At 50.1% G+C, this 12,187-nt stretch overlaps 1 pseudogene; it reads left to right on the top strand.

Annotated features, from left to right (window-relative positions):
* Positions 1 to 496: 496 nt before the first annotated feature.
* On the top strand, positions 497 to 634 carry LOC126936760 (uncharacterized; annotated as a pseudogene).
* Positions 635 to 12,187: the final 11,553 nt, after the last annotated feature.

Raw genomic sequence — 12,187 nt, 5'->3', positions numbered from 1 at the left:
TACAAAAATTAGCTGGGCATGATGGCGGGAGCCTGTAGTCCCAGCTACTAGGGAGGCTGAGGCAGGAGAATCACTGGAACCTGGGAAGCAGAGGTTTCAGTGAGTCAAGATCGCGCCACTGCACTCTAGCCTGGGCAACAGAGCGAAACTCTGTCTCAAAACAAACAATCAAACAAAACACAAAAAATTACATATGCAGGACTGGGCGCCGAGGCTCATGCCTGTCATCCCAACATTTTGGAAAGCTGAGGCAGGCAGATCGCTTGAGCCCAGGAGTTTGAGTCTAGCCTGGGCAACATAGTGAGACCCTGCTTCTGAAAGAAAAAAAAAATTACATAGGCATAAAAAGAGATTCAGGGCCAGGCACAGTGGCTCATGCCTGTAATCCCAGCACTTTGGGAGGCCGAGGCGGGCTGATCAGTTGAGGTCAAGAGTTGGAGACCAGCCTGGCCAACATAGTGAAACCCGTCTCTACTGAAAAAATACCAAAAAAAAAACAGCTTCTCGGCCTTTTGGCTAAGATCAAGTGTAGTATCTGTTCTTATCAGTTTAAGAAAATACAAAAGTTAGCTGGGCGTGGTGGCATGTGCTTGTAATCCCAGCTACTTGGGAGGCTGAGGCAGGAGAATTGCTTGAGCCTGGGAGGTGGAGGTTTCAGTGAGCCAGAATCGCGCCATTGTACTCCAGGCTGGATGACAGAGAAGATTCCGTCTTTAAAAAAAAAAAAAACTTTAAGAGATATGGGAGGACAGAAAATGAGGATACTCCCTGGGTGGTAGGAATAGAGTGGTTTTGTTTTCTTGGTTTTGCTCATTGGCAAGTTCCGACTTTGTACAATGTACATGCACAGCTGTTGGGGCTCAGAGAACGATACTGCAAAGTATGGTGCTATGGCAGCCTGAGTACTTTGGACTAAAGGAAATTGGAAGATCTCAAAAGCCAAGTCTCTCTCTGACATTCTCCCACCCTCCTGTCTCCTGCCCCTGTTTCGCCCCCAGAGGAAGCCATAGACACCAGAATTCTTTTCCCCCAGTCATAGAAACTAGAACCCAGGCCGGGCGCGGTGGCTCAAGCCTGTAATCCCAGCACTTTGGGAGGCCGAGACGGGCGGATCATGAGGTCAGGAGATCGAGACCATCCTGGCTAACACGGTGAAACCCCGTCTCTACTAAAAATACAAGAAAATTAGCCGGGCGAGGTGGCGGGCGCCTGTAGTCCCAGCTACTCGGGAGGCTGAGGCAGGAGAATGGCGTGAACCCGGGGGAGCAGAGCTTGCAGTGAGCCGAGATCGCGCCACTGCACTCCAGCCTGGGGCACAGAGCAAGACTCCGCGCCAAAAAAAAAAAAAGAAACTAGAACCCCTCTTCCCTAAAGCAAGTCATAGAACCTAGAAAGGGTCACTCTCTCCCTTCTCCCCTGCACAGAGAGGCCAAGAGGTATCTCAATAGACGGGCTTTGCTGGGTGTCCCCACTCAGTCTATTCCCATGAATCACGCTCTTTTGTCCAATCACCTTTCTACACGGCTGTCTGCTTCGCATAGAATCGAAGCATAAAAATAGACAGGTTTCCCTGGATCTTTGGGTCTTCATTCTGAGGTTCCTGTGCCTTGTAAAACTTTGATTAAATAAATTTGTTGCGGCCGGGCGCGGTGGCTCACGCCTGTAATCCTAGCACTTTGGGAGGCCGAGGCTGGTGGATCACGAAGTCAGGAGATCCAGACCATCCTGGCTAACATAGTGAAACCCCATCTCTACTAAAAATACAAAAAATTAGCCGGGCGTGGTGGCGGGCACCTGTAGTCCCAGCTACTCACAAGGCTGAGGTAGGAGAATAACACGAACCTGGGAGGCGGAGCTTGCAGTGAGAGGAGATCGTGCCACTGCACTCCAGCCGGCGTGACAGAGCGAGACTTTGTCTCAAAAAAAAAAAAAAAAAAAAAAAAAAAATGGTTATGCTTTCCTCTTGTTAACCAGTCTTTTGTTATAGGAGTGGCAGCCATGACCTTTATGATGAATGAGGCAAGTTAGCACACCTTTCCACCCCTACACAGCTTTGCTGATAATAAAAGATTTTATTTTATTGTACTGTTTTTGAGATGCAGTCTTGCTCTGTCACCCAAGCTGGAGTTCAGTGGCGAAATCTTGGCTCACTGCAACCTCCACCTCCTGGGTTCAAGCCATTCTCCTGCCTTAGCCTCCCGAGTAGCTGGGACAACAGGTGCGTGCCACCATGCCCAGCTAGGTTTTGCATTTTTAGTAGAGACAGAGTTTCACTATGTTGGTCAGGCTGGTCTCGAACTCCTGACATTAAGCGATCTGCCTGCCTTGGCCTCCCAAAGTGTTGGGGTTACAGGTGTGAGCTATCGCATCCAGTCAAAGGTTGTTTTAAAGTAGATAAGTTCTTGGCATAGTCCCGGGCTCTGATGGTTTCCTGTGGCCTCAGCTTCCTCTTCCAGCTCCTGCCCCATCCAGGACTTGCCAAAAACATTAACCAGGCAATGGCATCTTGGGTCACAGCTTTCCTCCCCTCTGAGCACCGCCTTTCCTTCCTCCTCTCCCTCCCCGACATCATGGTGTCCATGGGGAAGTGTCCATTGAATTACAGCAACGCCATGTGCTCACTCCCTCCTTCTCCCCTGTGGAGAAGTGACTTACCTGATGGCCAAGCCTGGGAGGAGCTCCTGGGCAAGCCCAGCCCAGCGCGCCATCTCTTTTGAAAGCCTTTATTGGTCTGTTGCTGCCTGGCAGTTAGCCTCTGGTATCCCCACTGAGCCAGGGACTAGGCATTTTCAGTGGGTGAATGTCAAGTTCAAGGGTAGGATAACAGGAAGCCAACTTGGCCATTGCTCTTAAGTCACAGGAAAATATTTTGATCTCTCTCTGTCTAACTGTTGTGTGTCTCTCTCAGTCGCTTTCAAACTTAGGTGGCGAAGAGGAGCGTCCTTTACTGGATCCTCTAAAATCCAACATCTATCTCTTCCCTGCCCCAGTGGCCCCTTCTCCTCTGCCCAACTTCACGCCCAGGTGGAAGCTGATTTTTTCTTTTCTTTTCTTTCTTTCTTTCTTTTTCTTTTTTTTTTTTTTTTTTTGAGACAGAGTCTTACTCTGTTGCTCAGGCTGGAGTGCAATGGCATGATCTCGGTCAGCTCACTGCAACCTCTGCCTCCCAGGTTCAAGCGATTCTTCCATCTCAGACTCCTGAGTAGCTGGGATTACAGGCGCACACTACCACACCTGGCTAATTTTTGTATTTTTGTAGAGACAGGGTTTCACCATGTTGGCCAGGCTGGTCTTGAACTCCTGACTTCAGGTGGTCCGCCCGCCTCGGCCTCCCAAAGTGCTGGGATTACAGGTGTGAGCCACCTTGCCTGGCCTAGAAGCTGATTTTCTAGAGACATCTTCAAGACACCAGGAACTTCAGGACTGAGTTTCTAATGAAGAGAAGAATTAGAAGTCCTTGGGGACAGTCAAAAATGGAGGTGAAGGTGCAGGGGGTACGGGGTGGTGAGGGTGCAGGGGTGCCGGGAGGTGAGGGTACAGGGGGGTGCATGGTGGTGAGGAGGCAGGGGTGAGGGACGGTGAGAATGCAGGGGGTTGTGGGGTGGTGAGGGTGCAGGGAGTGCAGGGAGGTGAGGGTGCAGGGGGTGCGGGGGGGTGGTGAGGGTGCAGGGGTGCCGGGAGGTGAGGGTACAGGGGGGTGCATGGTGGTGAGGAGGCAGGGGTGAGGGACAGTGAGAATGCAGGGGGTTGTGGGGTGGTGAGGGTGCAGGGGGTGAGGGGTGGTGAGGGTGCAGGGGTGCAGGGTGGTGAGGGTGCAGGGGAAGCAGGGTGGTCAGGGTGCAGGGGGTGCAGAGAGGTGAGGGTACAGGGGGGTGTGTGGTGGTGAGGATGCAGGGGTGCGGGGAGGTGAGGGTGCAGGGGGTGTGGGGTGGTAAGAGTGCAGGGGGTGCAGGGAGGTGAGGGTGCAGGGGGTGAGGGATGGTGAGAATGCAGGGGGGTGCGGGGTGGTGAGGGTGCAGGGGATGAGGGGTGGTGAGGGTGCAGAGGTGCGGGGTGGTGAGTGTGCAGGGGATGCAGGGTGGTGAGGGTGCAGGGGTGTGGGGTGGTGATGCAGCATTCCAGACAGAGGGAACAGCATGGGCAAAGGAGCAGAGGCTGGATACAAAATGAGAGAGGAGGAGTGAGCTGAGCTGAGGCTTTGTCCTGCACATAGCTCAAGGGACAAATGTAAATCATGGGGGATGTGGACCACATGAGTGTTTCAAGCTGAGAAGTGTTGATATGCTGGGAGTGTCTCCTGGGGCCACTCGGTGGAGGACAGGTCCAGGGGAGAGGCCTGGGAGCAAGAGATTAGAAATGGGGTCATGAACCCAGAACACTCACAGGGAAGAGGAAAAAGCGATTGCAAAGACTAGAGGGCAGCAACGGCCTGCACCTCCGGGCACTTCATCTCAGAAGCAAATCACTCCCGGTTGCTGAGAGTTCAGAAATGGATTTCTTGAATTATGCAAAGGTAGAGAAGTCAGACCCAACCCCTGCCCCCCAATTACAAATATTTTGTAATGTTCCCTTCACCAAGCTGAAATGAAATTCATAAATAAACTAACCTACCCTCACACATGCTTTAAAAACAACGATATCCTAACTATAATATGAAGGAGAAATAAAAGGAGGGTAATTTCTAATAAAATAATATCAATTTCAGGATGAAAATCTGCAGGCAGGCTGGGCGTGGTGGCTCATTCCTATAATCCTAGCACTTTGGAAGGCTGAGGTGGGTGGATCACCTGAGGTTAGGAGTTCGAGAGCAGCCTGGCCAACATGGTGAAATCCCGTCTCTACTAAAACTACAAAAATTAGCCAGGCGTGGTGGTGGGCGCCTGTAATTCCAGCTACCTGGGAGGCTGAGGCAGGAGAATCGCTGGAACCTGGGAAGTGGAGGTTGCAGTGAGCCAAGATCGTGCCACTGCATTCCAGCCTGGGCAACAAAGTGAGACGCTGTCTCAAAAATAAGTAAATAAATAAAGAAAAGAAAAAGAAAATCTGCAGGCTGACTACAGCAGGAGATGAGGTGGCCCCACACTTGCTCCTAGAGGTGGGGCCACAGGGACCATGGTGGCCACAAGGCAGATGGACACAGGTAGTTGTGATGGTGATTCAGACCCCACAAGCGGTGTTGTTGCCAGTGACATGAAATGGGCAACGAGTCTTGGCCAAATTCCAAACAAAACAAAGGACAATCTTCTCTTTGTGTACACAATAGTCATGTTCCTAGAAAATTCTGTGTATGTTGAAAGCATGCAAAAATTATTTATTTTGTGTTTCTATATAAACAGGTCTCTGTCTCCCATTTTGACAAAGAAAAATGCCCTTGCAGATTTCCCAGACTTCTCTGAGGGGACCGTCTTGGCCTCACTGGGTGTCATTGTCTTAGAGCCTTTTCTGTAATGACAGCAGCTGAGACCAGAATGCAGATGCCCTGTAAAACCAATTTTGCATCTTCTTCTGGTGGCTGAGAGGCGGGCGGGAGGCTGTGGAACTTAGAGGACAGTTGGGAGAAGGGTCCAGAGAGGTGGGAAGTGAGCAGCCCGCAAGAAATGGCAACAGGCCAAGGCCAGAGGAGATGGCAGGCTGCTGAGATGCTTCCTGGGTTGGGGACGGACAAGAGGTGCTAACCTGTAAATCTGTAATCCCCCTCTGCTCTTCCCAAACCGTCCATCAAAGTCAGTTACACAGGCTGGGTGTAGTGGCTTATGCCTGTAATCCTAGCACTTTGAGAGGCTGATGCTGGTGGATCACCTGAGGTCAGGAGTTCGAGACCAGCCTGACCAATATGGTGAAACCCTGTCTTTACTAAAAATACAAAAATTAGCGGGGCATGGTGGTGCACACCTGTAGTCCCAGCACTCGGAAGGCTGAGACAGGAGAATCACTTGAACCTGGGAGGCGGAGGCTGCAGTGAGCTGAGATTGCACCACTGCACTCCAGTCTGGGTGACAGAGCCAGATTCCATCTCAAAACAAAAAGTCAGTTACACACTATAGTGCTTGGAGGAGGATCAATGAAAATGATGGCTCATATTCTCTAACTAACTGCTGATGCTTTATTCACACTAACTCATGTGACCTGTAGCAAGGCCTAAGAGTTAGGGGCCACACTTACCCCCAGTTTATAATGAGAAAACCAAAGCCCAGAGAGATGGAGACCATTGCCCAAGGCCAATCAGCTCATCATTTGCAGAGCAAGACTTTGAACCCAGGCAATCTGGCTCCTGTGGCCCCAGTTTGATCACCCCACTAGCAAGGGCCTAGGCCTGTGCTCTAATGAAGCATTGCGAAGGGAAATCACAGCAGTATGCAGGGAGCTGGGGTGGGTTTGAAGAAATCTGGGCTGAGAGGTAGCAGGAGATCATAGGTGTCCAGTGGAGATTCTCAGAAACATTGAGAAGGATGCTAGCCTTCCCTTGTATGAAGGACAGGGACTCAGCCATTTTCACTGGATCTTACAAGGAAGGGTGACTCCAGGTCCAGGGAGGTGGAAGATCAGAAGCATCCTGTCCCAGTGGAAACCCCAAAATGGCCATATTGGTTTACATCCAGGGCCCATCTGAACTCTGTTTGTTTCTGAACTCTTAAATTTCAACAGCTTCACCTATTTCCATCCCATTTGTTAATAGCTGTATTTTAATATATTCATTGGCTGAGAAAATACAGCACAAAAGACTACTTTGAATTCAGAAATGCTTTCAGCGAATTCGAATGTTATTAATCACAGTGGCATCCACATTCATTTGAAAAACGTTACATCTGTAGAAGCCAAATGCTTTCCAGAGACAGTGCTTGGGGCACTCACGGCCAATGCTGAGTAAAAGTCATAGGTGGGAACTGGGAAAAGGCAAGAAAGGAGTGATTGATGCACCAGCGCCACAATCCCCCAGGCTCCAGATCAACCCCCTGGGGTGGCTCAGGGTCACTACCACAGTCCTGATCAATGTCACCTACTCCCTGCTGGTATATGCGCTGAGAAAAGGCTTTGATTGGGCCGTCCTAGTGCCACTCATTATGGAGTAACTCCACGGGGCAGAGCTTAGGCCAGCCTCCACCAAGGGGCTAGCTGACCTCCTGTCCAGCCCAAATGGAGGTGCTAGACAGATTGGAGGTCAGTCTAGGGCAATCACCTGTGCCCAGTGGGGCCCTTGCAAGGGATGGATGAAGTGTCAGAGGCATTTGAACCAGAGCAACTCCATCTTGAATAGGGGTTGGGTAAAATGAGGCTGAGATCTACTGGCTCTATTTCCAGATGGTTAGGCATCATTTGAAGTCATAGGATGAGATAGGTCAGCACAAGATACAGGTCATAAAGAGCTTGCTGATAACATGGTCTGCAATAAAGAAGCAGGGTAAAACCCACTAAAATCAAGATGGCAATGAGGCTGACCTCTGGTGACCCTCACTGGTACACTCCCACCAGTGCCATGACAGTTACAAATGCCATGGCAATGTCAGGAAGTTACTCTATATGGTCTAAAAAGGGGAGGCATGAATAATCCACCCCTTGTTTAGCATGTCATCAAGAAATAACCAGTTGGGCACGGTGGCTCACTCCTGAAATCCCAGCACTTTGGGAGGCTGAGGTGGATGGATCACCTGCGGTCAGAAGTTTGAGACCAGCCTGGCCAACGTGGTGAAACCCCTGTCTCTCCTAAAAATACAAAACATTAGCCTCGTGTAGTGGCAGGTGCCTGTAATCCCAGGTACTCGGGAGGCTGAGGCAGGAGAATCTCTTGCACCTGGGAGGTGGAGGTTACAGTGAGTGAGGTCATGCCATTGCATTCCAGCCTGGGCAACAAGAGCAAAACTCCATCTCAAAAAAAAAAAAAGAAAAAGAACACGTATGTTTATAGCAGCATTATTCACAATAGCCAAAGTGTGGAAATAACCCAAACGTCCATCAGTGAATGAAATTTGGCTTTCAGACATGGATGAAAATATGATACATACGTCTGGGCGCAGGGGCTCACGCCTGTAATCCCAGCATTTTGGGAGGCCGAGGCGGGCAGATCACCTGAGGTCAGGAGCTCAAGACCAGCCTGGCCAACATGGCGAAACCCCATCTCTACAAAAATACAAAACTTAGCCGGGCATGATAGTGGGTGCCTGTAATCCCAGCTACTCAGGGAGGCTGAGGCGGGAGAATCACTTGAACCTGAAAGGCAGAGTTTACAGTAAGCCGAGATTGCGCCATTGCACTCCAGCCTGGGCAACACAGCAAGACTCCATCTCAAAAAAAAAGAAAAAAGAAAATATGATACATACAATGGAATGTTATTCAGACTTAAAAAGGAATGAAATTCTGATACATGCTATTACATAGATGAATCTTGAAGACATTATGCTAAGTGAAATAAACAAACCAGTCACAAAGGATAAATATTATATGATTCCAGGCTGGGCACAGTGGCTCATGCCTGTAATTCCAGCACTTTGAGAGGCAGAGGCGGGTGGATCATCTGAGGTTGGGAGTTCGAGACCGGCCTGGCCAACATGATGAAACCCCATCTCTACTGAAAATACAAAAATTAGCTGGGCATGGTGGCAGGCACCTGTAATCCCAGTTACTCGGAAGGCTGAGGCAGGAGAATCACTTGAACCCACGAGACGGAAGTTGCAGTGAGCCAAGACTGCACCACTGCACTCCAGCCTGGGTGACAGAGAGAAACGCTGTCTCAAAACAAACAAACAAAAACATATATATATAATTGATTCCACTTCTGTGAAGTATCTAAAATAGTCAAATTCATGGACACAGAAAGCAGAATGCTAGTGGCTGAGGCTGAGGGGGAAGAGGAATGGGAGTTAGTGTTTAATGGTAACAGAGTTTCAGTTTGTGAAGTCGGAAAGTTCTGGAGTTGTGTGGTGGTAATGATAGCACAACAATGTGTTTTTGAGATGGGATCTTGCTCTGTCACTCAGGCTGGAGTGCAGTGGTGCGATCTCGGCTCACTGCAACCTCCACCTCCTGGGTTCAAGCGATTCTCCTGCCTCAGCCTCCCGAGTAGCTGGAGTGCACCACCACGCCCAGCTAGTTTTTTGTATTTTTAGTAGAGACTCCAGCCTGGTCTTGACCTCCTGACCTCAGGTGATCCACCCACGCTGGCCTCCCAAAATGCTGGAATTACAGGTGTGAGCCACTGCACCGGCCTCAGTTTCTTTCTTTCTTTCTTTTTTTTTTTTTTAAGACGGAGTCTTGCTCTTGTCGCCCAGGCAGGAGTGCAATGGTGTGATCTCGGCTCACTGCAACCTCTGCCTCCCGGGTTCAAGTGATTCTCCTGCCTTAGCCTCACCAGCAGCTGGTATTACAGGCACCCGCCACCATGCCCGGCTAATTTTTTGTATTTTTAGTAGAGACAAGGTTTCACCATGTTGGCCAGGCTGGTCTCGAGCTCCTGACCTCAGGTGATCCACCCACCTTGGCCTCCCAAAGGGCTGGGATTATAGGCGTGAGCTATTGTGCCTGCCTCAATTTCTTTTTTAAAGCTACTAAGAAAAAGGTTCTGAGAGCCGAGGCTGCCTGAGATTTCCTGGATTTCCCCGTCCTCCTCCAGCCCGTCCCGTTCTTTGAGACCCCATCACAAACCTGCCTTCAGTGCTCTGGAGTCCAAGGGCTTGCAGTTCCTTCTTGACATCAACTTCCCAAGGCAGAAAAGTCTCTGAAAGGGGCTTTGGCCCCTTTGGGGGCCCATTAGGAAGTCACCATCATTCATGAATTTACCAAAAAGGCCACCTTCTGGCTGACACCTCAGGAGAGGATGGGATGACTTCAGTTTGCCCAATCAAGGGATCACCATTGAGTTTCTGCTAACTGCTCAAGCTCAGCCTTGAATGTCGCCAGTACCCCAGCACAAAAGCTCAGGGAAAGCACCTCGACTGAGCACCTACCATGCACCAAGCACCACACCTAGAATCCTTACCAGCACCCAAGGAGGACATTTTTTTTTTTTTTTTTTTTTTGAGACGGAGTCTCGCTCTGTCGCCCAGGCTGGAGTGCAGTGGCCGGATCTCAGCTCACTGGAAGCTCTGCCTCCCAGGTTTACGCCATTCTCCTGCCTCAGCCTCTCGAGTAGCTGGGACTACAGGCGCCTGCCACCTCGCCCGGCTAGTTTTTTTGTATTTTTTAGTAGAGACGGGGTTTCACCGTGTTAGTCAGGATGGTCTCGATCTCCTGACCTCGTGATCCGCCCGCCTCGGCCTCGCAAAGTGCTGGGATTACAGGCTTGAGCCACCGCGCCCGGCAGGAGGACATTTTTGAACCCATTTCCCTGATTAGGAAACTGAGCCTCATTGAGTCCCACAACCAGAAAATGAGGGATTCACACTTTAGAGCCCGCTCTAAATCCCAGTTACGGACCTCCCAGACTCATGGCTGGCTTTGGGGGTGCAGCAGGCTCCCTGAGCTCAGAGGCAACAGCAGCCCTTTCTCAGAGATAAGAGGCAGGAGAGAGAGGGCAAAGTCCATTCTCAGCCCCCTCTGCAAGGCCTATCAAAATAGAAGTCCTTGCTCCCTGCATATACGGCAGGGTCTCTTCACCCAGGAGTCTTTTGGGTAGAGGAGGCTTCTGGCTAGAGGGACTTCTGTGTCTCCCATAGAATACAGCTCTCCTCCCCTTTCTGCCTGCCTCCTTGCCAACAGCCAGTGTCACCCTGATCCTTTCCAGAAAGGGAAGCTTTGGGAAGAGAGAATGTTTGTGTGTTGGGGTGGTGAGCATATCTTTTTTATCTTTTTTTTTTTCTTTTGAGACGGAGTCTCGCTCTCTTGTCCAGGCTGGAGTGCAGTGGCGCGATCTCAGCTCACTACAGCCTCTGCCTCTCTGGCTAAAGCGGTTCTCCTGCCTCAGCCTCCCTAGTAGCTGGGATTACAGGCACCTACTGTCACGCCCAGCTAGTTTTTGTATTTTTAGTGGAGACGGGGTTTCACCATGTTGGCCAGGCTAGTCTCAAACTCCTGACCTCAAGTGATTTGCCTGCCTTGGCCTCCCAAAGTGTCAGTATATCAGGGGCTCAGATCCTGAGTTGGGGGCTCCCACCCCTGCTTTCGCCATGAGTCTGAAGGTAGACATAAACTGTCATCCTCGGAACTGGAAACTCCTCAAATCAACCAGAAAGGGGTGAGAAGGTCAAAGGCAGAAGGGTCCATCCCAGCGAGGTTTGCAAATGGGAGAGCTGGGACGGACTGTGGAGCTTCCTGAGGCTCCTCCAACAGGCGAAGGCAGAGCCCATTCCACATTAACAGCGGAGAAGCAAGTCCTTCTGTCAGAGGCATTCGAACCAGAGCGACTCCATCTTGAGTGAGGGCTAGGAAAATGAAGCTGGGACTTGCTGGGCTGCATTCCCAGAAAGTTAGCTATTCCGAACCTCTAGATGTTTACCGTTAATGAAACAGATTGATAACATTTACTAAACAGACCCAGACTTAGGAGTGTCTTGATATCCTGATGCCTTGAGAACAGAAGCATTCCTAATTTTGCTTTGAAGATAAGAATATTGATTCTTGCAAAATACAGTAATTAAGAAAATTAATCCTTTATCACAAACCCTTGTAGCAGAGCACATCTCTCCATAATCTTTTTTTAATCCTGTATATAAATGAGTATTGTACCTAGGGTGGACACGTTCCTCTTCTTACTTTTGGGAACTCCCTACTCTGTCAATGGAGTAGCTGTTCTTTCACCACTTTTCTCTCTTTCTTTCTTTCCTTCTTTCTCTCTCTCTCTCTCTCCTCTCTCTCTCTTTCTTTCTTTCTTGAGATGGAGTCTCACTCTGTAGCCCAGGCTGGAGTGCAGTGGCACGATCTCGGCTCCACTTCAACCTCCACCTCCCGGGTTCAAGCAATTCTCCTACCTCAACCTCCCGAGTAGCTGAGATGACAGGTGCCCACCATCATACCTGGCTGATTTTTTGATTTTTGGTAGAGACGGGGTTTCACCAAGTTGGCCAGGCTGGTCTTGAACTCCTGACCTCAGGTGATCCGCCCGCCCCAGCCTCCCAAAGTGCTGGGATTACAGGCGTGAGCCACCACGCCTGGCCTTTACTTTCTTAATAAACTTGATTTCACTTTGCACTGTGGACTTGTTCGGAATTCTTCCTTGCACGAGATCCAGGAACCCTCTCTTGGGGTCTGGATTGGGACC

The sequence above is a fragment of the Macaca thibetana genome, chromosome 14 (genome assembly GCF_024542745.1).
Source record: "Macaca thibetana thibetana isolate TM-01 chromosome 14, ASM2454274v1, whole genome shotgun sequence".
NCBI lineage: Eukaryota > Metazoa > Chordata > Mammalia > Primates > Cercopithecidae > Macaca > Macaca thibetana.
The sequence above is the reverse complement of the archived record's forward strand: the minus strand, read 5'-3'. Positions and strand labels throughout refer to the sequence as shown.